At 33.4% G+C, this 24,333-nt stretch overlaps 1 long non-coding RNA gene across 1 annotated transcript in view; it reads right to left on the bottom strand.

The window, feature by feature from the left end:
- Positions 1 to 24,057, bottom strand: part of LOC125100575 (uncharacterized) — a 29,190-nt gene extending 5,133 nt beyond the window's left edge. Inside the window, exons 1-2 of the long non-coding RNA XR_007127598.1 lie at positions 23,948 to 24,057; positions 8,352 to 8,653 (exon numbers count right to left, since the gene is read on the bottom strand). This is a non-coding gene — a long non-coding RNA (uncharacterized LOC125100575). The remainder of the gene's footprint in view (positions 1 to 8,351; positions 8,654 to 23,947) is intronic.
- Positions 24,058 to 24,333: the final 276 nt, after the last annotated feature.

Genomic DNA, 24,333 nt, shown 5'->3' with positions numbered 1-24,333 from the left:
CAAATAATTATGGGTCAGTGCCATAAGGAAAAATATTAAATTGAGACTCCAGATTCCTATATTAAAGAGAATATCAGAATGCTGTTTCCCAACTTGTGTTTCTAAATATCCATCATTAAACCTCGATGTAAGAAGGAATATTGAGAAATGAAAACAGCAACAGAAGGTACACCTGGAAAATTTCTGCAAGTATCTTTGTCTAATCATTTAGAAGATGACATTAGATAGACATTTTTACCCCTCTGTTTCTCCAGAAGTTATAAAAATGATTGGATCTATACACAGTCTAACAATTTCATCAAGAGGTACATGTAAAATCAACTGCTGTTATGTCATTGCAAAAGAAAGGTTTGAATGCATCTGACTTTGGCACAATTGTTAAGCAGAAAACAATTGGCACAATTGTTAAGCAGAAAAACAATCCACACATTTAGCTTCTACAGTGGCACTGTTGTAATAACATGGGGGCAATAAAAGTATAGATGGTCCTTGGCTTATAACGGTTGGACATAATGATTTTTCAACTTTGCAGGGGTGCAAAAGTGATACTTCTGTAGCAGAAACTGTGCTTCACATTCTGAAATTGGATCTTTTCCCAGACTAGTGATATGTGACCCATTCCTCTCTCATGATGCTGAACAGTGGCAGCCAGTGCAGCTCCCAGTCAGCCATCTGATCAGAAGGGAAAACAACTGGTACACTTATAACCATCTGTACCCATCCCATAAAACCATTCTGTTTTTCTCTTTCAGTACATTATGAAATAAATGACATTAGATAGTCAATACTTATCATAAAATAAGATTTGAGTTAGATGATTTTGCCCAACTGTAGGCTGATGTAAGCATTCTGAGCATGTTCAAGCTTGGCTAGGCTAAGCTATGATGTTTCATAGGTTTACTAAATGCATTTTCCATTTAGGACATTGTCAATTTATGATGGATTTATTAGGATAACCCTATCGTAGCTTAAGGCAGATCTGTGGTGAATTTGATTCAGCATTATATATATATATTAGAAAAGGATCTTGAAGTCTATCCCTTGTTTTTATTTTTATGATATAATTTTCTGATTTCTTAAGACTATTCCTGATAACATTGATTGTAATTTCCTTTATAGAAATTTCTATAAGGAATCTATGCTAAATTTGTACAACTTAATTCCTGTTCCTGGAGATAAGATCAAAGTAGACCAATAGATACTGAAAGTAATATTACATTATTTTTAGTGTGATTCTTAGGTCATAATAAAAAATTAGAGTAGTCTTAGGTGGAATAGACATGCTTAAATCTCATCTATTTCTCAGTTAAAATATCATAGTAGTGATGATATTAGAAATGTATTTGATTTGATTCTGAGTAAAAGTTCCTAATGGTTTCAAAACAGTTCAGAACAAGAAGTAGTTTACTGACAATGAAAATCATCATACAGAATAGTTTTTGTATAATTTGAAAAGATTTTCTCTCTGTGTAGGACAATAGTCTATAACCAGATATTTTTCATATGAAAATACTCTGAAAAATACCCAAACATATTTAAAAATAATAAACATATCTAAAAATAACTGACTATTCCATCTTTATATAGAAAAATAAAAGAGGTATGTAATAATATATGGTTTATGGATGAAAATAAGAGCAAAATATTAGTGATAATTGTTATATGTGAGCATATGATTTAAAATCAAGCAGATATGAGATCAAATATTGACTCTACTCACAAGTAATTTAAAATGTTCATATTATTTCACTTCTTGGAGCCTCAACTTTCTTACATGGATAAGAGAGACAAGTAATGCTTTAATACATAATTTGTGTGTGTGTGAGTATTAGAGAATATATGTAAGGCTCGGTGTCTTCAGGTCTGGCTCTTTAATAAGTAGAAGCTCTTCATTTTAATTAATTATATTAATAACCACAGCCTAAGCCCAAGAGAATTGGAGTTACTAATCTCAGAATGTTCATTCTGGAGTAAGGTCCTTGTAACTGGATATCCAAGCAAGATAGATTAGCTATTCTATGGGAAAATAAGAGTGATATCAATATAGAGGTGGGCCTGGGCCAAGCAAAAATCTTAATTCTTAAAGAAAACACATATTTAAAATGAGTAAAATTACCAGATATAAAGAGTAAAAGAAGTTCTATGTTAACTCTATCCCTAACATACAAATATATATAAGCTGAGAATTGGAAAGATCCAAGGGGAATGGAAAACTGAAACAGGAAGCCTTAGCATAGATTTTAGAAACAAAATAATAGGAAGCTTATGGCTTAAGAAGAAAAACCTGGAGCGCCTGCGTGGCTCAGTTGGTTAAGTGTCTCCTTTCAGCTCAGGTTATGATCCTGGGACCCTGGGATTGAGCCCCATACCAGGCTCCATGCTGAGCAGGGATCCTGCTTCCCCTTCCTCTGCCCACTGTTCCCCCTGCTTGTGCTCTCTCTCTCTTTCTCTGTGTCATATAAATAAAATTTTAAAAATCTTAAAAAAGAAAAAGATGAAAAGCCCAGTCACTATGGCCTGTGTATAATAATCAGAAAATGGAAAATATCCTAAAATGGAGTATCAGGGATTGTTAGTGAACGTCGGAAATGTAGGAAGAAACATATACATGGTTCATAGTTGGATAGGAAAGGGTAATTCATTTTTCGAGTTCCATTAGACTAATGGAAGTACGGTATTCAGTCGCAGGGGAAACCTAATGTTATAAAACCCCACAACCAGCTGTAAGCCCTATTGTTGCTGGGCCTTAATTTTTGGTTCTGACAGAAAGAACTTTACTTTGAATATATGTTTAAGGACCAAAACCTAATTTCACTACAGTTCTGTCCCTAGCATTTCCACTGTGCATTTCCACTGTGCTTCTCCTATTAAGACCAGAAATAGAAGAAATTAAAACATTCCATTTGTGGCAACATTTTGTAAGTCCAGACTCCTTGTATAGTCATCTCTCACCCAGAAGGATGAGTAGCAAATCTTTCCAGTAGGCACATTCCGAAATGAATTGGGTACATTCCTGACATTATTCTGATGTTCTTCGGGCCATGTGTCCTCAGGTGAAGTGCCCAATGGGGTATGGAGTAGAGTTTAGCATTTGTGATCAAAGGGGATAGCCATGATTTACAGCCTCCCTTTGATTCTTACTTCCCCCTCTTTCTCTTACCTTGAAGGTTGATTATTAGTTATTAACAATTTAGACATACGAATAAAGATCATACTAGAATCATCAAGTGAGCTGGCAGCCTTTTCCTTTTTTATGTGCACTAGAATAATTTTATAGGATTGGAACTATCTTTTTCTTGATCATTTCATAAAATTAACTGAGTAGATGGATCTTTCAGTGATTACTAAATTGCTGATTCAGTTTGGTTAGTATTGATAAGGAAATTCAGTTTTTATGTGTTCATTGAGAAGGTTTTATACAGTATACATTACTGGAAATTACCTTGTATTTCTTTTCTTTTTTTTTTTTTTAAGATTTTTATTTATTTGACAGACAGAGATCACTAGAAGACAGAGAGGGGGAAGCAGGCTCCCTGCTGAGCAGAGAGCCTGATGCAGGGCTCGATCCCAAGACCCTGAGATCATGACCTGAGCAGAAGGCAGAGGCTTTAACCCACTGAGCCACCCAGGCGCCCTTATCTTGTATCTATTTTCAATAGGTTTTTCTATTTAATATATATTCAATTTATAGTCCTGTCTATTTCATATTCCCCAAATTATCTATCTCAGTTGTACTTTTTATTTTTTAATGTGTTTTGAGATTTTTTTTTTTAAGATTTTATTTATTTGTTTGACAGAAATCACAAGTAGGCAGAGAGGCAGGCAGAGAGAGAGAGGAGGAAGCAGGCTCCTCGCTAAGCAGATAGCCCGACGCGGGGATCGATCCCAGGACCCTGAGATCATGACCTGAGCTGAAGGCAGAGGCTTAACCCACTGAGGCACCCAGGTGCCCCGAGATCTTAAAAATACTACTAGTCCTGTCAAAAAGTCAAATTCCTATTCCTTTTAGCTCCGCATTTTATTTTCTTCTATTTTTCTTTAATTCTTTTCTAATAACATCACATTTTCTATGTTCTAAGGTTAATTTGTTGCATTTTTTTTTAACTTCAGGACTTTTTATATTCAATATTTTCGTTTTTTTTAAAGATTTTATTTATTTATTTGACACAGAGAGAGAGACAGCAAGAAAGAGAACACAAGCAGTGGGAGTGGGAGAGGGAGAAGCAGGCTTCCCACTGAGCAGGGAGCCTGATGGGGGGCTGGATCCCAGGAGCCTGGGACCATGACCTGAGCCTATATTCTTATTTTTTTAATTTCATATTTAAGAATAAATTATTTCCATCTACTGTTTTATTTACATCAGACTAGTTTTAGATATAGTGTTTTCATTACATTCATTTCAAAATATACTAAATGATATTACATTATTCATTTGTTTGTTGTTTAAAGAAAATTGTTTATTTTTTAATAATACCTTGTACTCTCATGAATACCAGATGTTTCCAGAAATAGCATGTATGCCTCTGATAATGGGCTAAATAATAATTTCAAAATATCATGTAGTTTGTGTAGGGTTTCATGAATCACTTTATAGTGGCATATATTCAGTGATTTTTTTATAAATACAATATAGAAAAATATAGTTATACAATAAAAAGCAAGGTGATATATAGCAACGGCAAGGCAACACAATGTCAGATGATACCATTTGGTAACTTATGTCCCTCTATTGTTTCTATATTTTTTAGTCTCATTGCTTTCTTTTTAAAGATTTTATTTATTTATTTGTCAGAGAGGTAGAGAGAGTACAGGCAGGCAGAGTGGCAGGTAGAGGCAGAGGGAGAAGCATGCTCCCTGAGGAGCAAGGAGCCCGATGTGGGATTCGATCCCAGGACCCTGAGATCATGACCTGAGCCGAAGGCAGCCACTTAACCAACTGAGCCACCCAGGCATCCCAGTCTCATTGCTTTCTTATCAAAACTTGCATTTGACAATATTCCTCAGGTTTTAAGGAAAGATTAAATTAGATATTTTATGTAAAACTTTTTTCCAGCTATAAAGAATTATGAAGTTTTAATATAACAAAATGATGTGTTTCAGAAAGATGAAAAGCTTAAGGTCTTGGTAAATACCATACTTTGGTGATGAATACTGAATTCTTGGTATCATGGCAAAATATAATTCTCCTGTTATATAATGTGGTTCACAAAGTATAGACTGAGACATAAACACAGCACAGGTCTTTACAAGAAGGAATTGCCAAAAACTGTGAAGGGTTTGAGGTTTTATCCAATTTTTAAGCTGACAAGCCAGCTTCCCAGTTTCAAAGTGTTAGTGAAAAACACAAGGCACCTGGATCAGAGACAGAGACCGGTACTACTCACAGAAAGCAGCAGCATCATGTTCCCATCAGCACCCCTTGCCCCAGCTCTCGATTTACTTGGGGCAATGTAGAGGACTCCAGCCGAATGCTATCCACACAATAGGGTTGGGTCACAGCTGAGGAACTCTATGTTCAGGAAAACCCCAATTTAGAGGTGGGCTATATGCAAACCTGCCCCGTATTTCCTGGAAGATAGCCATTATTTTGTATTATCCTCATCAGGAATCAAAAATATGCCCTCTTTTCCAGAAAGAGATGTCAGATCCATGTTCCAATGTTATTTGCTAGACAAACATCCTTGAAATAAATAGTCTGGAACACAGACTATCAAGGCTGCTTCACAATATTTTCAGAAATACTAGAGATCCCTTAAGAATTGTCCCTTAATGAAAGTATTCAGTACACATCTGTGCCCATTAATAACAGTCTGATCATTCTTACTAAAAATCTTATATGTAATTTTTTTAGAAAGCATAAAGATTAATGCAAATTCTGTAAGGAGTATTTGGGAACTAAGATTTTGACATTTATTTCTGTTTATTAGTAAGTAGTAAGTATAACAATCTTGGATATGAATTAAATGACTAGAGAGTCAAGAAATAACCACATGATTCATAACAAACAATGACATTTATTTGTAATTTCTAAATGAAATGACATTCACCATTTCTCTTGCACTACCTTCTCATCTTAGAACAAGCTCGCATCATCTATGACATTTCATCTCACAGAGATGGAATAAAAACAATCTAAGTGAATGTCTTCTACTTGTAAAATCTGATAACAAGTAGTAAGTACCAGATAATATGAGTTACACATTTTCAAAAAAGACTTGATGGTTTAATAAGAGTGTTTTGGACATACTTAGTCCATAAATGATTAATCCATGTTAAAATATAAATCACTGACAAAAGCTTGTCACCAGTCAGTATAATACTGCTAATTGCCCATTTCAAGGAATTACCAAGTACAAGAATTTCCCTGACATTTTCCTCAGGCAAGGCAATTGAGAGAAATCTATTTAGTCTCTTTGCAATCTTCCTTTAATGTAAAAGAATTTCATTTACACCCTCTTTATGTAGTAATCCCACTGATCCTCAAACTGGCTTCCTTCCTTTAATATGCTGTTAGAAGTTCATAATTTCACTTTCAAGACCACTATCTAGTGATTCTATTTATTTTTATTCTGCTTGACTCCTCTATTTTTTTTTTCCCATACGAACAAAGAGATCCAAAGAGAGTTACCCGAAGAAAGAATCTCTGATATGCTTGCGGAGTACAGCCGTGATTTATAGCAGATATGATTCTGAGCTTGACCTTGTGTGATGGCAAGGGTTTTAACTGAAAAGTAAATTAAGTGTTGCTTGCAAATTCAAACTTGAGTGGGTTGTAGACTTAAATTATTAGAAAAGGGGATTCATTTTAGACTAAAAGACTATGAAATGTCCCATGACATGTAGATCACCCAAGGATTTAAGCCATAATTTGAATGACAGTATTAATGGGGGAAAGTTTTGAGAGATGTATCATGGGTGTAAATTGAATACAGATTAACATAATCTCAGATAATTCAATTTTGATGTAAATCTATAGCAAATGTTATTTATTAGGTGTATGTGGTTTGTTGTTGTTGTTGTTTTGGTTTTGTTTTGTTTTTAACAAACCATGTTCAAGAACACCAAAAAAGCTACCTCAGAAGTGATTTATGTAAAACAGACCTGGGATATTTACTTGACAGTAATACTATGAGCCAACAATGTGCTAAGAAACATAGCTTATCTCATTAAAATTTACATATCACTATTAAAAGCATAATGTGATAATTTAAAAATATATATAATCTTTGATAAATCTGCAGGGGTTGCCAACTCTGGAAAGCAGTATTGCCCTCAGTTCCCAAAATTCCAATTTTTCTTGAAGAAAAAGTATGCAAAACCAGTGTTACCTAGCTGAAGCCCAGAGTAAAGAAAAGAGACGAGACTTAGTGTGAACTACCCTCCTGAGTAAAATGAGGAAGTTATAGAGAAGCAGTTTCCAATTAAAACTTAAAGAGACTTTTTATTCTAATGGTGAGAAATCCAAACATTAAAACAAAGGATTGGATTGCTTACTGAGAAGTTATCATCAGCAGAGATATTTAATATACTCTAAATTACTGTTTGCCAGCATCTCGTGACCTCCCTTGCCAAAAATGGCCTTTTCAACACTGATATTCTGTAGTTCTGTGGCAGTTGATATGTAGATTTTAAAAATTTCCTTCTTTTTATTTTTTTTTTCACTTCAACAGGAAAAATATAAAACAATATTTTTTGAAACAAAGCTGAAGATAAATGCAAATGGGAAGAGAAGGATATTACGATCAATAGGATGGTTCAAAATAAGGTTATTAAATTAATTCATTTTTTGCATTTGGATTGATATTCTTATATGACACTAATATTACATTTAAATAGTCAAATTTCAGTCTGCCTTTTTTTTAAGTTATCAAGAGAAAATTAAGTTTATGGAGGATAAGGTATTTTAACAATGAGTTTTATGTTTTGGTGAGTAATATTATTTAGGACTAAGGATACTTTTAAAAGCTGGGATGTGTAAGGCTAAGCAAAGAGGTACGTAATGCTTGAATAGCAAGGTATGTTCTCAGGGAGTGATATCTGCCATAATCCTCTGAGAGCATAAAATCTTCCACCTCTCTTACAGAGGCTAGTATCCTCGTTTCTACATCACTGATTTTCTGTATGCATAGCACCTGTTCCTATCAGATCAGTGCTACTTTGTCCAAATTTTCATAGACAGAACTTGCTATTTTACAGAGAGCTAGGATGTATATACTGAGAAAAAGAGCAAGAAGCTAAATCAGAAGACTTTCTCTTTTATGACACTGGATTGATAAATCAAAAATATACTTGTTTCAATTGATGGTTGTATTACTTATTTACTGCTGTACATAAAAAAAAAAAAAACTCACCTTTTAATGGTTTAAGAAAGCAAACACTTATTATCCCAGTTTCTGAGGGTGAGGAATCCAGGTGTCCCTTGGTTCCCTCTGGCTCAAAGTCTGTTACAGTTTTATAGTTATAGTGTTGGCAGGGGCTATGGACACATCTAAAAGCTCCACTGGAGGGAAATTGTCCACTTTTAAACTCACTTTCAGAACTGTTGGCTGGTTTAGGTCTCTTGTTACCTGGACATCTGCACAGAGCGATTCCATGACATGGAACGATCCTGCAACATGACAATTGGCATCCACCAGGAAGAGAGAAAGAGGATCTGAAAGAGAAAAAGAGAGATAAACCAAGATGAAAACCTGAGTATCAGGAGATAGGGATTACTGGTAGCCATCTGAGTGTCTTCTTACCACAGGCTTCTACTGATCTTTTAATTTCTGGATTCCTACCTAAATTATTCAGGGTCTGCATACAGGAATACACACCTCTCTGTGGAATTTATGTTTTATTAGCAACAGATGAATAGCTATTCATGAGTTCTTTCTCAAGGGGAGCATGACCTTATTACATTGCAATGCTCATTGCATCTCTTATTAAGGATACCCTGTGTTGTCATTGTCTGATAATATTCAACAGAACACCAAAATTTGCATTTGACAAATAAATATTTATTTTTAATAATATTTATTATCATTATTATGCATGGGTGGGTGGCTCAGTGGATTAAACCTCTGCCTTCAGCTCAAGTCATGATCTCAGGGTCCTGGGATTAAGCCCCACATCAGGCTCTATGCTCAGCTCAGCAGAGAACTTCCCCCTCTCTCTGCCTGACTCTCTGCCTACTTGTGATCTCTCTCATTGTCAAATAAATAAATAAATAAATAAATATTTTTTTAAAAAGAATATATTAGGGCCCCTGGGTGGCTCAGTTGGTTAAACAATTGCCTTTGGCTCAGGTCATGATCCCAAGGTCCTGGGATCAAGTCCTGAATCAGGCTCCTAGCTCAGCACAGAGTCTGCTTCTCCCTCTCCCTCTGCCCTTCCCACCCATTTGTGCTCTCTCACACTTGCTCACTTTCTCTCAAATAAATAAATAAAGCTTAAACAAAAAAACAATATATTAATCTACTTTCTTGAGTATCTATTTCTTTTTTTTTTTTTAAAGATTTTATTTATTTATTAGACACAGAGGGATCACAAGTAGGCAGAGAGGCAGGCAGAGAGAGAGGGGGGAAGCAGGCCCCCTGCTGAGCAGAGAGCCCGATGTGGGACTCAATCCCAGGACCCCACGATCATGACCCAAGCTGAAGGCAGAGGCTTAACTCACTGAGCCACCCAGGCGCCCCTTGAGTATCTATTTCTACTTATTTTCTATTTTCACACAACTGAAATACACTTAGTCCCATTTTTATTAATACGTTCACTCTCCTTTTCAGAAAAACTGGGAAATTTAACATTTATCAGAGGAGATCAGCTCTTAATAATAATAATAAATAAATGCATAATAATAATAATATTATTAAAAATAAATATTTATTTGTCAAATGCAAATTCATTTTTAGTTTTGTTCTAATTCTCACTTTAGTTCCAACAAATTTGTCTCTTCATACCTTGTACTTCCTTGTAACCTATGTTCAGTATATGCTAACTTGTATAGTTTGTATTCCAAGTCTCTGACTAGATTTATTACCTGTTATTAATTGTTCAACTATGATTGGACTAAATTCCAATATTTTGCTTTAGAAACTGACATATTTATTATATATTCACCTTAGTAAATAGAATATTGTTGCCTGTTTAATATTGTTATTAACAATATCTGTAAATATTCTCACAATTTGCAAAGCTTTATTTAACACTGTCATATTTACTAATTACAATAACATTTAGAATTACATATTTTCATTTTATGATTAAATTGACATCTGAGGTTAAGTGATATCTGTACTGTGCAGTTTTTTAAATGATAAAGTCAATACTTAAATCTAGATTTTGTCTATTGGATACCTTAAAGTCTATGTAAGTAAATGACTACATTGCATAACATTAGAATGAAAAATTATAAAATAGTAAAGAAAAGTCACTTTCAAATGTTTTTTCTTCTTTTAATAAGCCAGGAACATCTAGGAGATGTTACAGAGAAAATTTGGTTTAAATGGGGTATCCAAAATGATACACCATTATATTAATTTTGGTAGACATAGTTCTTACATTCTGTACTGCCAAATGCAAGGTACATAGTGTTCGTGGATATTCTGCTGAGTTTTGGAATGCTGGATCTCTCCAAGTGTTGGTAGAACTGTTTCTCATCACATTCTGTGCCAGGACTCTTAGTATGATATCTACTTACGATACTGCTAGCAAGACCAAAGCTGAGGCAGGCGTCCCAGGATAAACATGAAGAAAATGCACTTGCCTAGTGAGCAGTAGATGATTTAAATTGCTCTAATCAATTCAATAAAGTGGGTATTAGAATGTGGTATTTAAGCAATAAATAAATATTTTGAAATCGTGTATTATATATACTTCTTAAATGAAATTCTTGGATACAGAGAGATAGTTTTGATTTATTTTATTTAGAACAGAAAAAATCTGTAACACCATTTTCACTTACTGATTTTATTTCTGAGGCTTCTATATACAAAATAACACTACCAAAATTTCAAGGTGCTAATTTCATTTCTTTGATTACATTGCATTAGGGTATTATACTTGGGGGAACATTGCTGAGGGAAATAAGGGATTCATTTATCTTCTAATATTCTCCCTTTCTCTCTCTCCTCTATGTGATTATTTTCAATAATAAAATATTAGAACTAGACAGGATTTCTGAAAAAAAAAAAACAATTTAGCTTAATTTATTTCTATAAAAGAATGAGAAGATTAACTTGTATTTAGGATCCACTCTTTGCCAAGAGTTCTACATGAGTTATCCTACATTTTTTTTTACAGTAGCTTTGCCAAGTAGATATATTTTATAAGTTAGAAAAATAAAATGTGCTTAAATAATTTATTTCTAACAAAGGTAATAATTAGTATAGCTGGGAATTTGGTATCTTCCCTTAATTCTTCCTTACAGTTTTTAAGAGAATACCATAATAAGGAAGTGATGGTTGCCATAAAGTCATGTCCATTGCTTCAGTTTTGTGGGAATTAGCTTGTTTGCTTTTTCCTAGTGAATAATACATCTTTAAATTATGAATTTATCCATAAATTGGGCCATGCCAAAATAACAAATTAAGCAAAATGTTCAGAATGGAAAATTTGAGTTTAAAATTGAAAATGACATTTTTTCCTGCCTTAAAATCTACTTATATGGTTGCTTGTGGCTGGTTGTGGCTAATGAGATAAATAAATTGAGTAGAAGTAAAATACTTACATATTACTAATATTTGAATAATACTTTGAATTCATACATTTATTCATCTCATATGAGATGTTTTATTCAGTCTTCCTTGGTCTCTAATGACCTTCCTCTCTGTTCGCCTGCTTCTTCCACTCTTCCTTAGTTACTCTTACTAATGTGTCAAATCCTTGCATTATCAACTCTGAAAACTTTAATTCTCCTTTGGAGGCAGATCTGTTCTTTTTCTTCCATCTGTTTCATTACCAATAACAGTTATCTTCTCATCACCATGCCTCCAAAAAACAACACCACCAAATAAAAACAACAAACAAAACAATAAAAAACCCAAAAATTAAGAGGAAAAACAAAACAAAACAAAAAAACCTCCACATTTTGGGGCGCCTGGGTGGCTCAGAGGGTTAAGCCTCTGCCTTCGGCTCAGGTCATGATCTCAGGGTCTTGGGATCGAGCCCCGCGTCGGGCTCTCTGCTCAGCAGGGAGCCTGCTTCCTCCTCTCTCTCTGTGTGTCTCTCTGCCTGTCTCTCTGCCTACTTGTGATCTCTGTCTGTCAAATAAATAAATAAAATCTTTAAAAAAAAAAAAAAAACCTCCACATTTTTAGCAACATCCAGACTTGCCTACTTCTGTTTGTGGAAGTAGTCCTATATTGGATTTAGGCTAATCAATTTCTGCTCAATTATACCATCTTCTCTTCTTCCTTATGACTCACCCCCTCCTTTCCTTGAATTGCATCATTCTGGCTCTCTTCTATTGTATCAAAATTGAAAAATATAGTTAAAATGTAATTGATTCAAGTGCATCTCACTATGATCCCATTTTCTCTTCTTTCCTCTAGTACCAAGTTTCCAAAAAGGTGGCAGATCCTCACCACACAGTCATTCCTTCGATTACTCCAATCTGAAGATGATCTCCGCTGCTGCATGAAGGAATTCTAACCTAGATCACCAATAACTTCTTCATTGCTTAATCTTAATGCAACTTTCATTTCTCATATTAATGACAGCCTTTGCAACGTTTGACTTTTTTTTTTTTTTTACTATTTCTCCTTGGTTTTCATGATTTCGTATTATACTTGATTTTTTTTTCTACAGTATTTCTTCTCAATGTTACTGTTTTTGTGGATTATGACCACCCCTATTTGTCAGAGTCTGAGTTCAAATAATGTAACACATTTTATTTAGGTTAAAGAGTTTATAATAGCAAATGTCTGTTTTCTTCTTTCAGTATTTGTAATTTTATTTTTATTTTTCTGCTTATGTGATATGTCCATAATACATTATTTCTTTTAATTTAGATGATTATTCCCATAGATTAAAAATAAGCAAGTATATATTTTATGTTTACCTTCTATTTTTTTAAACCATTTTCAGCACTATTAACTTTAGCATAGTTCAAATTTCCATTTGTTATCCTATTCCTTCTTCCTGAAGAACTATTGATAATATATTTGTAGTTTAGAGCAAGTCTTCTGCTAATGGATTCTCTTAGTCTTCCAAATATTATTTCATCTGAGAAGGCCTTTAATGTTCACTTTTAAAAAATACCATTATTGAGACATAAGTGGCATATAATAAATTACATATATTTAAATTTATAATATAATAACTTGACATGGTATCACCAATGAAACTATCATCACAAAAAAGCAAGCATATCCCTCACCCTCCTTTAATCAGGCAACCACTGTTCTCTTTCAAGGTATTACAGTTTCTTTTTTTAATACTGATAAAGTCCTACAAAGATTTCCATACAAATATATACACACACACACATATAGTAAGATACACATGGAAATATATATACTAATATTTCCCATATATTATATACAATCTTTCCTATAAATATAATCTTCATATATATGTACATACATGAATATAATCTTAGCTTTACATTTAGATCTACAGCCAATTTTAAGCTCATATTTATATGGCATAATCTCTGGATCAAAGCTTTCAGTATGGCATATGTATAGGTCTTTATTCCATCACCATTTGTCGAAATAATTATCCTTTCTCCACAGAATTGCCTTTAAACATTTATCAAAAATCTGATGTGTGTGTATATATATATATATATATACATATATATCCATATCCATATATATATATCCATATATATATATATATGGAGGACTTATTTTGGAGTTCTCCATTCTGTTTCCTTATTCTATTTATATTTGTACTAATACCACATTTTAAAAATAAGTCTAGAATTTTTAATAAGTCAGAGAATGTTATGGGCACTTGGGTGGCTCAGTCTATCAAACGCCTGCCTTTGGCTCAGGTCATGATCCCAGTGTCCAGGGATCAAGTCCCATATCAGGTTCTCTGCTCAGAGGGGAGTCTGCTACCCCTCTCCCCTTGCTCATGATCTCAGTCTATATCTCAAATAAATACATAAAACCTTTTAAAAAATGTCAGAAAATGTTGTTCCTCCAATTTTGTATTTTTCTTCTAAGTTGTTGTGACTATTATAGGTCCTTTAAAACCCACATGGATTTTAAAAATTGTTTGTCAGTTTAGTCCCCCACCAGAACAGTTAAAAGTATTTGATTTTGTATGGCATTGACTTGAATCTAAAGATTAATTAAGGAACAGTTGACATCTTAACAATATTGAATCTCAATATATCTCTCACTATATATATATTTTTTAGGTCACTGATTTCTTTGCCAATAATGTATAATTTCAAAATACAATTTTCCCCATATTTTACCAGAATTTCTCCCAAATACTTCAAACTGTTGTTGCTATTGTAAATTATGTTTTCCAAAATTCAAATTTTGTTTCTTACTGGTATTTATAGTATAGCTGATTTTTGTACTTTGATATTTTACCCAACAACCTTGCCTCATTTACTTATTACTTCTAGTAACTTTTTTTTTCTTGTAAATACAATTAGGTTTCCTACAACGTTTATGTTATCTGTTAGTAAAAACAGTTTTGCTACTTTATTTCCATTATGGTTGCCTTTTACTTCTTTTTCATGTCTTATTCTACTGACTGGAATCTAATGTAATCTAATTAGGAATGGTAAGAAAGAACTTCCTGTCTTATCCCAGAGCATGGGGGGAGATGGGAAGCCTTCCCTCTTTCACCATTATGTGTGATATTATCTGTAGATTGTTTTAGATGTTTTTCATCAGGCTGAGGAAGTTTCTTTCTATTCTTCTTTTGATTTTTTTTTTCAGTGAAGCACGAACGTTGAATATTTTTCAAATGACTTTCTGCATCTGCAGTTAAGTAACCATATGGGTTTTGGAAAAGTTGTTTAAAATGGTGAATTGCATTGATTAATTTTTAGGTATTATATCAACTTTATATTCTCATAATAAACTGTATTCAGGCATGATGTATTATTGTTTTATATGTGATTGGATTTAATTAGATAAGTTTTTTCCAAAAAGCTTTCTTTTTTGTTTTCATGAGGTATCCCTTAGTGCATGTACTGAATACAAAAGTAGAGTGGGAGGAAGATAAATTGAGAGCACTTAAAAGAAGCAAATATTAGACTAAAACAAATATATCCTTGAATTGACAGAATAGGATATTTGGTGTATACCTTGGCTCCATATAAATTATGTAATCAACACAAATATAAGAAAAATAAAATTAACGTTCATTGATTGATTCATCAAAAATATTTTCCTGCTGAAAACCAAGTAATAGAATTATGAAAATATGCAGTATTGTAAAGGCAAAAATGATGTATATACCATAGTTAGAGGAAATGTTTGTTCTTTGCTCATATTAGAGAACTAATATAGAGAGCTTAATACTAATGAATCAAAGTGTTTTATAAAGATAAATTATAAAGTTAACCACTAGAAAACATGTCGCAAACTAAAAGTTAAAAAATGTATAAAAAAGAAAACCGCATAAAAGCTTAAAGTGAGTTAAGATCAAACATACTGTAATAATCAATAAATTTAAAGGTGTTTAAACCATCCATTAAATTCCTGTTCAGGGGGTGTCTGCTTGGCTCATTTTGTTCGTTAATCAACTCTTGATTTTGGCTCAGGTTAAGATTTCAGGGTTGTGAGATCCAGCCCCACAGAAGGCTCTGTGATCTGCATAGAATCTGTTTGTCCCTCTCCCTCTGTTCCTCTTCCTTCCCCTTCTTCTCTTCTCTTTCTCTCCCTTCTTCTCTCTTAAATAAATAAAATCTTAAAAAAAAAAATTCTGTTCAGACTGAATAACATAACTAAACTGAAATTTGTGTCTTACGTAAGGGATGTACCTAAAACAAATTAATTCAGAAAATAATAAAATAAAAGAATGTGCAATGATATATTAAGTATAGACAAAATTATATTGGAAAAGGAGATTTAAAAAAAGGAGGAATAGCAATTTTCATATCAGGTGTCAGGTCAGTGCACCTGAAATGACATACAATGTCAGGTGAATGCAAACCACAAAACATAAATTAAAACAAAGAAGAATTACAACACTGACATTTTGCAGCATATATAAAAAACAAACTACTATGAACTTCTAAAAAGAATAAGGAAGCCCTTTGTGTAAGGTTTTTGAAATAATTCCAATATATGATTTTAAATGGAAAACATGTTTAAAAATGTATAGATAGCAGGCTGTCTTTGGTAAAATTTAGTAAATTCACCACATACACTTATTCTGTGATGGATATAGTTTTTTTTCATAAAGGCTAGCATATTAGATTTAGATTTACACCTGACTATTTTGTTTTTTAAGAATAGATTTTAAATGCATGTAATTTCATTTGGATTGAGGCATAATTTGAAATAATTTAAAGTACATAATCTATGTCCTATATTAAATATGTCCAAATTTGAAGTGAGCTTCAATTCATGAGAATCAGAATTTCCCTCTACAAGTAAATATAATTTTGTAGTTTGATATTTCAAAAAAGAACATTTTTCATTTTGCTTTGAAATACCCATTCACTGTTATAAAAGCCAATATTCTTTCATATTTATCTATTTTTACAGCCATGGCATTTGTTTTTACTCAGTGGTTCTCGTCTGGCAGTTTAGTATATAAAGTATAGTAAGTCTTTATTCCACATTGCTAACTTTTAGTTTTTATGCTGTCATATCTTCTTAAAAGAAAAATGGTGCCTGGGTAGCTCAGTCAGTTGGGCAGCTGCCTTCAGTTTAGGTCATGATCTCAGAGCCCTGGAACTGAGCCCCACATCAGGGTCCCCGCTCAGCCGGGAGTCTGCTTCTCCCTCTGATTCCCCCCTCTTGGGTTTTATCTCTCACTCTCAAATAAATAAATGAATTTTTTTTCAAATAAATGAATAAAAACCCTAAAAAATTTAAAGGAAAATTCATTTTTCAAATGAATTTTCAAATGAATAAAATGAATGAATAAATGAATAAAATGAAAAAAAAATTCATTTTCAAATGAATTTCTCTTTTCAAATGAATAAAAACCCTAAAAAAATTAAAGGAAAATTTATTTTTAGTGTCTTTAAAGTAGCACTAAAGCAAAAAATATATTTGGTATTATTAAATTGTTTGATGTTTAACATCATATATATATTTCTTCAAGTAATTATTTAGTCAGTGTACATTATATTACTATTTTATTATCCAATGTATATTATTTATATTGTTTATGCTACTATAGCTAGAAGCAGAAGATATTGACAGGTTAATCTGTAAAATTAAAAAAAAGTTGGAGGTCAAACATTATAGAATCCAGGAATTGTGCAGGATTTTAATTTTTAATCTTTGCATTTGTTACTTAAATTATGTGAGGCTGAAAGTTGAAAGGGTGACCTTTCCCTAATTTCACTTCTTTCAAAACTTTTGTGAATGTGACTGAATAAAGAAGGATTAAATTGTTTGTAAAATCCAATTTATTCCTCTCTAGCAGGTTCCCAGAAACACTAGGCCTGAGACTTTAAAGTCATTTAAGAGGCTTTGTAATTTGGATATAACTACAGTTGAATAACCTTAAAGAAATTAGTAAAATTCTTAGAAAAAAAGAATATATGTGCCTGTGTGTCAAATGGAATCCGTGCATTCTCAAACTATCTTCCTCCCACCCAGCTTTTGTCTGAATTCTGATTTATTGAATCCAACTAGTTCTTCCTGCCTCCCACCATCTTTCCCTTCTCCCTCTCCCTCTCTCTCTCTTCTTGCTATCTTTCCTTACTTCTTATTCTAGGCCCTAGACAATACATTGCTTTAAATTGTGAACAAGATGGAGATGGTCCTCATCTTATGGTTCCCCTTTTTTGTGAGCAGATTTAGGATCTGATCCACATCAACGTATGTATGAGTACGTATGTCTGTTTATATGTGTGTGTGAGTGTGAGTGTGTGTGTGTGTGTGTTGTGTGTGTATGAAGAGAGAAACAGAAAGAGGAGAGAAAAAAGATTTGAGAATGAGATTTTTTTACTTTGATATTCTTTTTTCATGATATGACATATACTATAAAAAGCAATTTTACAAAACCTTTATCTCCAACTAAAAACAATCTACTTGGAGTGAAGTTAGTATTTTGTTTTCATTAAAAGAAATTAATAGATATGAGTCATTTTAAAAAGCGTGGTGCTACTGATTTCACAAAGCATTTCCAAAGATTCTTCTTTATTTTTTGAGGGCTCTATAAAACATATGTTGAACATGGGGCGCCTGGGTGGCTCAGTGGGTAGAAGCCTCTGCCTTCAGCTCAGGTCATGATCCCAGGGTCCTGGGATTGAGCCCCACATCGGGCTCTCTGCTCAGCAGGGAGCCTGCTTCCCTTCCTTTCTCTCTGCCTGCCTCTCTGCCTACTTGTGATCTCTGTCTGTCAAATAAATAAATTAATTAATTAAAAAAAATATGTTGAAAATATAATCATATCCCATGCCTGTTTTTAAATAAAAACCATGATTCTGTTAAAAAGATTGTGATTGAGATCAGACAAATATGCATATAAGATATGATATTTTCCGAGTTTTAAAATAAATTATATAATTATAAATAAAAATTACATTAATCTATAGTTATAACATAAAACCAAAAAATGCTTTAGCTTGAATTATTCAACATACATTAGGTATTTTACCATAATAAAAAAACTATGCATCTCACTGGATTAAAGAATATCCATTTTTTTCTTGCTCACACACTTCCATCAATATTAGATTGGGGCATCAGGGGAGTGGAGTAGAGTGGAAGGGAGCATTACTCCACCTTTCTTCATGAAGGATCAAGCCTCAGGTGCCTGCCACTCCATGCATCCATGATTTCCTACGCAGGAGAATTAAATTAATGGCAATTCAACAGTGGCTTCTCAAGGTTCCATCTGGGAAATATATTAGCATTTCTGCTGACCTTTCATTTTTCAGGGCAAATCATGTGATCACACCAAACTTCAAAAATTAAGTGAAGTACAATTTGACCATGCACATGGAAGATGGAAAGAAGTATATTTTAAGAACAAAAATGACTATCAGAACAATGATATAATTGTAGACCTTGGAGTATCAAAGTTCAAGTTATGAAGGAGGCACATGTTGATAGCAGTAGATACAGAATTCAGCTGAAGATAGTTCAAGATGACAAATGGGCTGAGAAATTCCCATATATCCTGACTGCATTAGTAGATTTTTGTCCAAATAACAAATCATATCTCATAGTCTCACCACCCTTTCCAAGTTCTAGCAGGTGTGGGGCAGGAGCCTTCAGTTTGGATAAAAATTGATCACCTCAAACTCATGAGTAGATGGCACTGTCTGGGCTTAGTCTTGGATCTTAAAAAATGCATCTGGTGTCAGTACTCATCACATATGTCTTTATGAAGGAGCCTTTGCTATGACGATTATCACCCTGAGAAGCAGAATCATTACTAAATTCTAATCTAGACCAATGAATTCTGTATCTCATAAGCATTTGATACATCTTTTTTCCCAAAACATTTTCCCTGCACCTAAACTTTAGTAACAGGCATGGTTATTACTTCAAATTGCACCCACGCCTGTAAATGTCACCATCTTTCCCAAGGTTTGATTATCAAGAAAATATCTTATTATTGCCACAAAATGAGGTTTGTCCTGTTTGTATCCTGATAAAGTCCAGTGGTTAAACTTGGTATTATTTTAATTAACTAATACTGTGTTGGCTGTCTTCCATGGGACCCATTCCTTCAGGCTTGTATCTCTGAATCAAAGCTATTTCCAATTATTGCCTGAATTTGTTTTTTGTGGCTACTGTAACCAGTTAACATACATGGTTTAAAAGGACAGAAATTTATTCTGTCAGCGGTATGGGGCATCACCGAGCAGAAATCAAGGTGTTGACAAAATTTGGGCACGTTTTCCAGGGCCTATACAAGAAATCCAGTTCCTCACAGACAACCATTTTATTTGCTAATGTCAGTTTTTAGTCTTTACCATGCACACATTTATTTTTATATATTTACAATGTTTTCATAAAATTATTGCACATTTAACATTTAAACATCATAATGATGTGAAATCTATTGTATTATGGTCTTTATTTTTTCTTCCTATGCCACTCAAGCCATTACAATTTTGGTAAATGGCGCTGAGACTTCTCTCTCATTTCCTCTCTCATATGTATATATATGAATTTGGGAGTAAATATAGTATCATTCTATATTATTTTCCTCTCCTCTTATTTCTCACTTAATAAAATACTATGAAAATGCCTGCTGTGTGTAAATATACACCTTGTACACAGAATTTGTACATGTATTTTAATATATTTTCAAATGTATATTTACATATATGTGACTTATTTTTAATAGCAGCATGATATTCTCCATTAAAATGTACCATTTTTTACTTAACCTTTGCCTGTTAATCAATATTCCAGGAGTTCCCAGATTTCTACTATAAAAGATGCCAAAATAATCATTGTATAACTTTATATAGTGATGCTTTCATCTCTATAGATTTCTCATATAAAGTGGGATTTTTGACTGATGGATGTATATTTTAATTTTAATTACTATTATCAGATTGCTTTTAAAAAGTACTTTACCAATGCACATTCATAACAGCAGTGTGTGAGAATGCCACATTTCTTATATTCCTGCAAGCACTGGGTTTTATTATTTGTTTTTCTTAATGATAAGGAAATCCATTTCATTATTATTTTTATTCAATTTTTTTGACAACCTCTAAGATTATCTTTCCTTCAGTTGACAGCCAGCTTTGGGATTCTCTTTGGATATCCTCTTTCATGAATTCAAATCCTTTGACAATTTTTTTTTAATTACACTGTATCTTTTTCTTAATTAGTAGCAGGTGTTTGGACAATATAACTATCAAAACTTTATCTCTGTTAAATACTTGCCATTTGCTTTATTTTGAAGTTGTATAATGGAATAGGTTTAAATTTAGAAGTATAAAACTTTGCATCAGTGTTTTATATTTTTTTACCTCTGGATTACTTATCTCCCTTTGTGTATGCATTTATCCCACTAACATTCTATATTCTTGATTCTTTTTAAATTTTTTTTTTTTTAGATTTTATTTATTTATTTGACAGAGAGAGATCACAAGTAGGTAGACAGGCAGGCAGAGAGAGGAGGAAGCAGGCTCCCTGCCAAGCAGAGAGCCGGATGCGGGACTCGATCCCAGGACCCTGAGATCATGACCTGAGCCAAAGGCAGAGGCTTAACCCACTTAGCCACCCAGGCGCCCCTCTTTTTAAATATTTTATCTTTCATGCAATTTATATTGATCTCTCTATACTCTGAAGCAAAACTACAAATGTATTTGTCTAGATTCATAGCCTATTTTTTCAGCAAAATTACATATCCCATAGAGATGACATACCATCCTGTCATATATTAAATTTCTATACATACTAGAATCTAATTTTGGAAACTTCATTCTGTTTCTGTAAACTATTTTCTGTTATCACTAAAATGTTACACTCTTTTTGCTAAAGTTGCTTAGTGAGTTGGTTTAATATTTGATGACAAAAATCTTTTCTAACTATTCTACCTTTTTGGTACTTTTTAAAAAATATCCTTCACCAGTTTTCTTTTGCCACAAGACTATAAAATAGTTTTATCTAATTAAAAACAGTAAACTTCTAGAGATATACCTTCAAAATACGTGCGCTTATCCCAACTTTACTATCAGCCTACAAATATTTTCTCCACAAAGTAAAATAAAGATATATTTTTTTAAAGATTTTATTTATTTATTTGACAGAGAGAGATCACAAGTAGGCAGAGAGGCAGGCAGAGAGAGAGGAAGGGAAGCAGGCTTCCTGCTGAGCAGCGAGCCCGACGCGGGACTCGATCCCAGGACCCTGGGATCATGACCTGAGCCAAAGGCAGCGGCTTAACCCACTGAGCCACCCAGGCGCCCCCAAAATAAAGATATTTTTAAATAGCTACCAAAATCCCTATACTATATAGCCTTCATCTTCCTCTTTAAAGATTGGGTTAATTTTGTGTGAATTCTTAGAGTGGACCAATACAATTTTTAACCATTACAAGTTAACGAATTTAACCATTATAACATGTTGTAAGAGCTCAGAAATCATTTATAAAACAATCTATTCCAATATTTATTTACTCTCCCATCATTCATTATATCAATGACTGTGAATTAGTTTTGCCATTCTCTATTTTGTGCTGCTTTTTCTATTCTGTTAATTCAGAAATCATCAATTTGTTCTTCCAGTTTACAATTTCTATTATATCTCTCAGATCTTGTAGTGCCTACTATTTTTTCTGGAACAGACCATACTAAGATACCTTGGAATATATTGGAATTGAGATCAGGACACCAAGAGGTACAAAGCAAGCAATGGGTTTCACAAACCTACTGTTCTTTTTCAACAGTAATACTTAACAATAGCCAGATCTTTTTCTGCATTGCTTCAGTCTTTTACCAAATGAAGAAAAGTTTAACTTTTTCTTAATTTTCTGAAAGTCCTTAAAGTTCAGAGCTATCCTTTAACAAATGACCAAGATGATCATAGGAAAGGAGATAAGAGAAGGTAACTTTCAAGTCTAAACTGAATCCTTTTAGGGAACACTGGGTGACAATACCAAAATTTAAGGGAATTTCAGATCAGGTTATTACTTGTAATATGGCATCAGTTTTAAGTTTATAAGATGGACATTCACAAAATCCTTTTGAGAAGCAAAAATGTAATTTTTTCTACAAATTCCCAAATATGAAAAAGAGTGAGCCAAGTGTTTTCCTAAAAAAAAAAAAAAAAAAAAAAAAAGACTTAAAGAAAAAGAAAAAAAGAATCTCCAGAAGTGATCCCTTAGAACAGATATGGAAAGAACAGTGTGCTTGGCATAATTTATTCCAGAACAATTATGACTGACAATAAAATGTAAGAATTTTATTTGACTTCAGGAAGTACATTAATTGATTAGAAATAAGTATATTTTAGGATCTAAAAGAAATCACTTGCCTTCAAATATCAGAAATATTAACCAACATATGGAGCAACTTGCTATCAGCAAACTTTGGCACCAGCATCATGTGTTTCAGTGTCAATTACAAAAACAGAATATGGTTCTTTTCCTGTGAAAGAAAATTCACCAACATTAAGTTTCATAATGCTGTACACAGTTTCTTAGTAAGCCAGACCATTCATCACAGTGTGGTGACATGTTAATATTATACACTGACAATAATTTCTAAAATGGCCCCTTGAAATATGAATTGGAAAGGAACCCCTGTGGAACTCTGAGAGACGGTACTTATGAGTTAACCGTTATTTTAACATTTCACAGTTCTAATCATTTCACCTTTATTGATGCCAGGGAGAAAGGGGACTCCTGAGAGCAGAGGAGCAGGAGACAATTATTAAGAGTCATGATTTACTAGTTCCCCTTGCTCTGCCCAAAGGGGAAAAAAAAAATGGTACAGAGTGTCAGTACACATCTCGGGTCCCATGGATTTTCTACAGCAGATACTTCGAGGTTGGAAAGATGATGTCGTACAGATGGAAGATTAGAACATTTGTGAACAAAGGTTATATTCAACAACTGTATTAACTAGAAAGTTTATTTGCAGATGCTCCCTGTTCAGTGATAACCACCCACACTCAACTACACCAGTCATTCCAAGAGAAGCACACCACGCACAGATACTCCCACACAGGAGACTGTCATAGTTGTGATTTCATCATCTGTGTTGCGTTTCTTCCTTTATGTGGAGAATATAAGTTTTTTTAAACTTATTGATTTAAAAAACTGAGGTAGAAGTCAGAGTTTAGTAGTTCTGATGTGGGAAACAGGCAAAAGAATAAATTTCATTACTACTTACAGCCCACTGACAGTTCATTGAAACAGGCAGAGTGACCTTGCCCCAGGAACTCAGCTCCCTTGATGTTGACACTTCACTAAGAGCAAAAGGCAATCTTAACCAACAGCCCAGGATCCTGTGAGTCTACCTTTAACATATAAAAATTCCTTTGGAATCTTCCTTTATCTCTACCCCTCCCCCAAGATACATGTTGGCAGTCATCCCCCAAGCATATGACCCATCAATGTACATCTGAAGGATCTCGTGGCCAAGGATTTTTAGAGAGTAATACATGACCTTTTCCTAACAATAGCTATTCCCCTCAAGGTCCTGGAAACCTTGTTCCAAAATCCCTTAGAGACTTAGACTATCTCTAATCCCTTCACAACTGGAAAGTATATCATGGG

The sequence above is a fragment of the Lutra lutra genome, chromosome 5, assembly GCF_902655055.1.
Source record: "Lutra lutra chromosome 5, mLutLut1.2, whole genome shotgun sequence".
Classification (NCBI taxonomy): domain Eukaryota; kingdom Metazoa; phylum Chordata; class Mammalia; order Carnivora; family Mustelidae; genus Lutra; species Lutra lutra.
The sequence above is the reverse complement of the archived record's forward strand: the minus strand, read 5'-3'. Positions and strand labels throughout refer to the sequence as shown.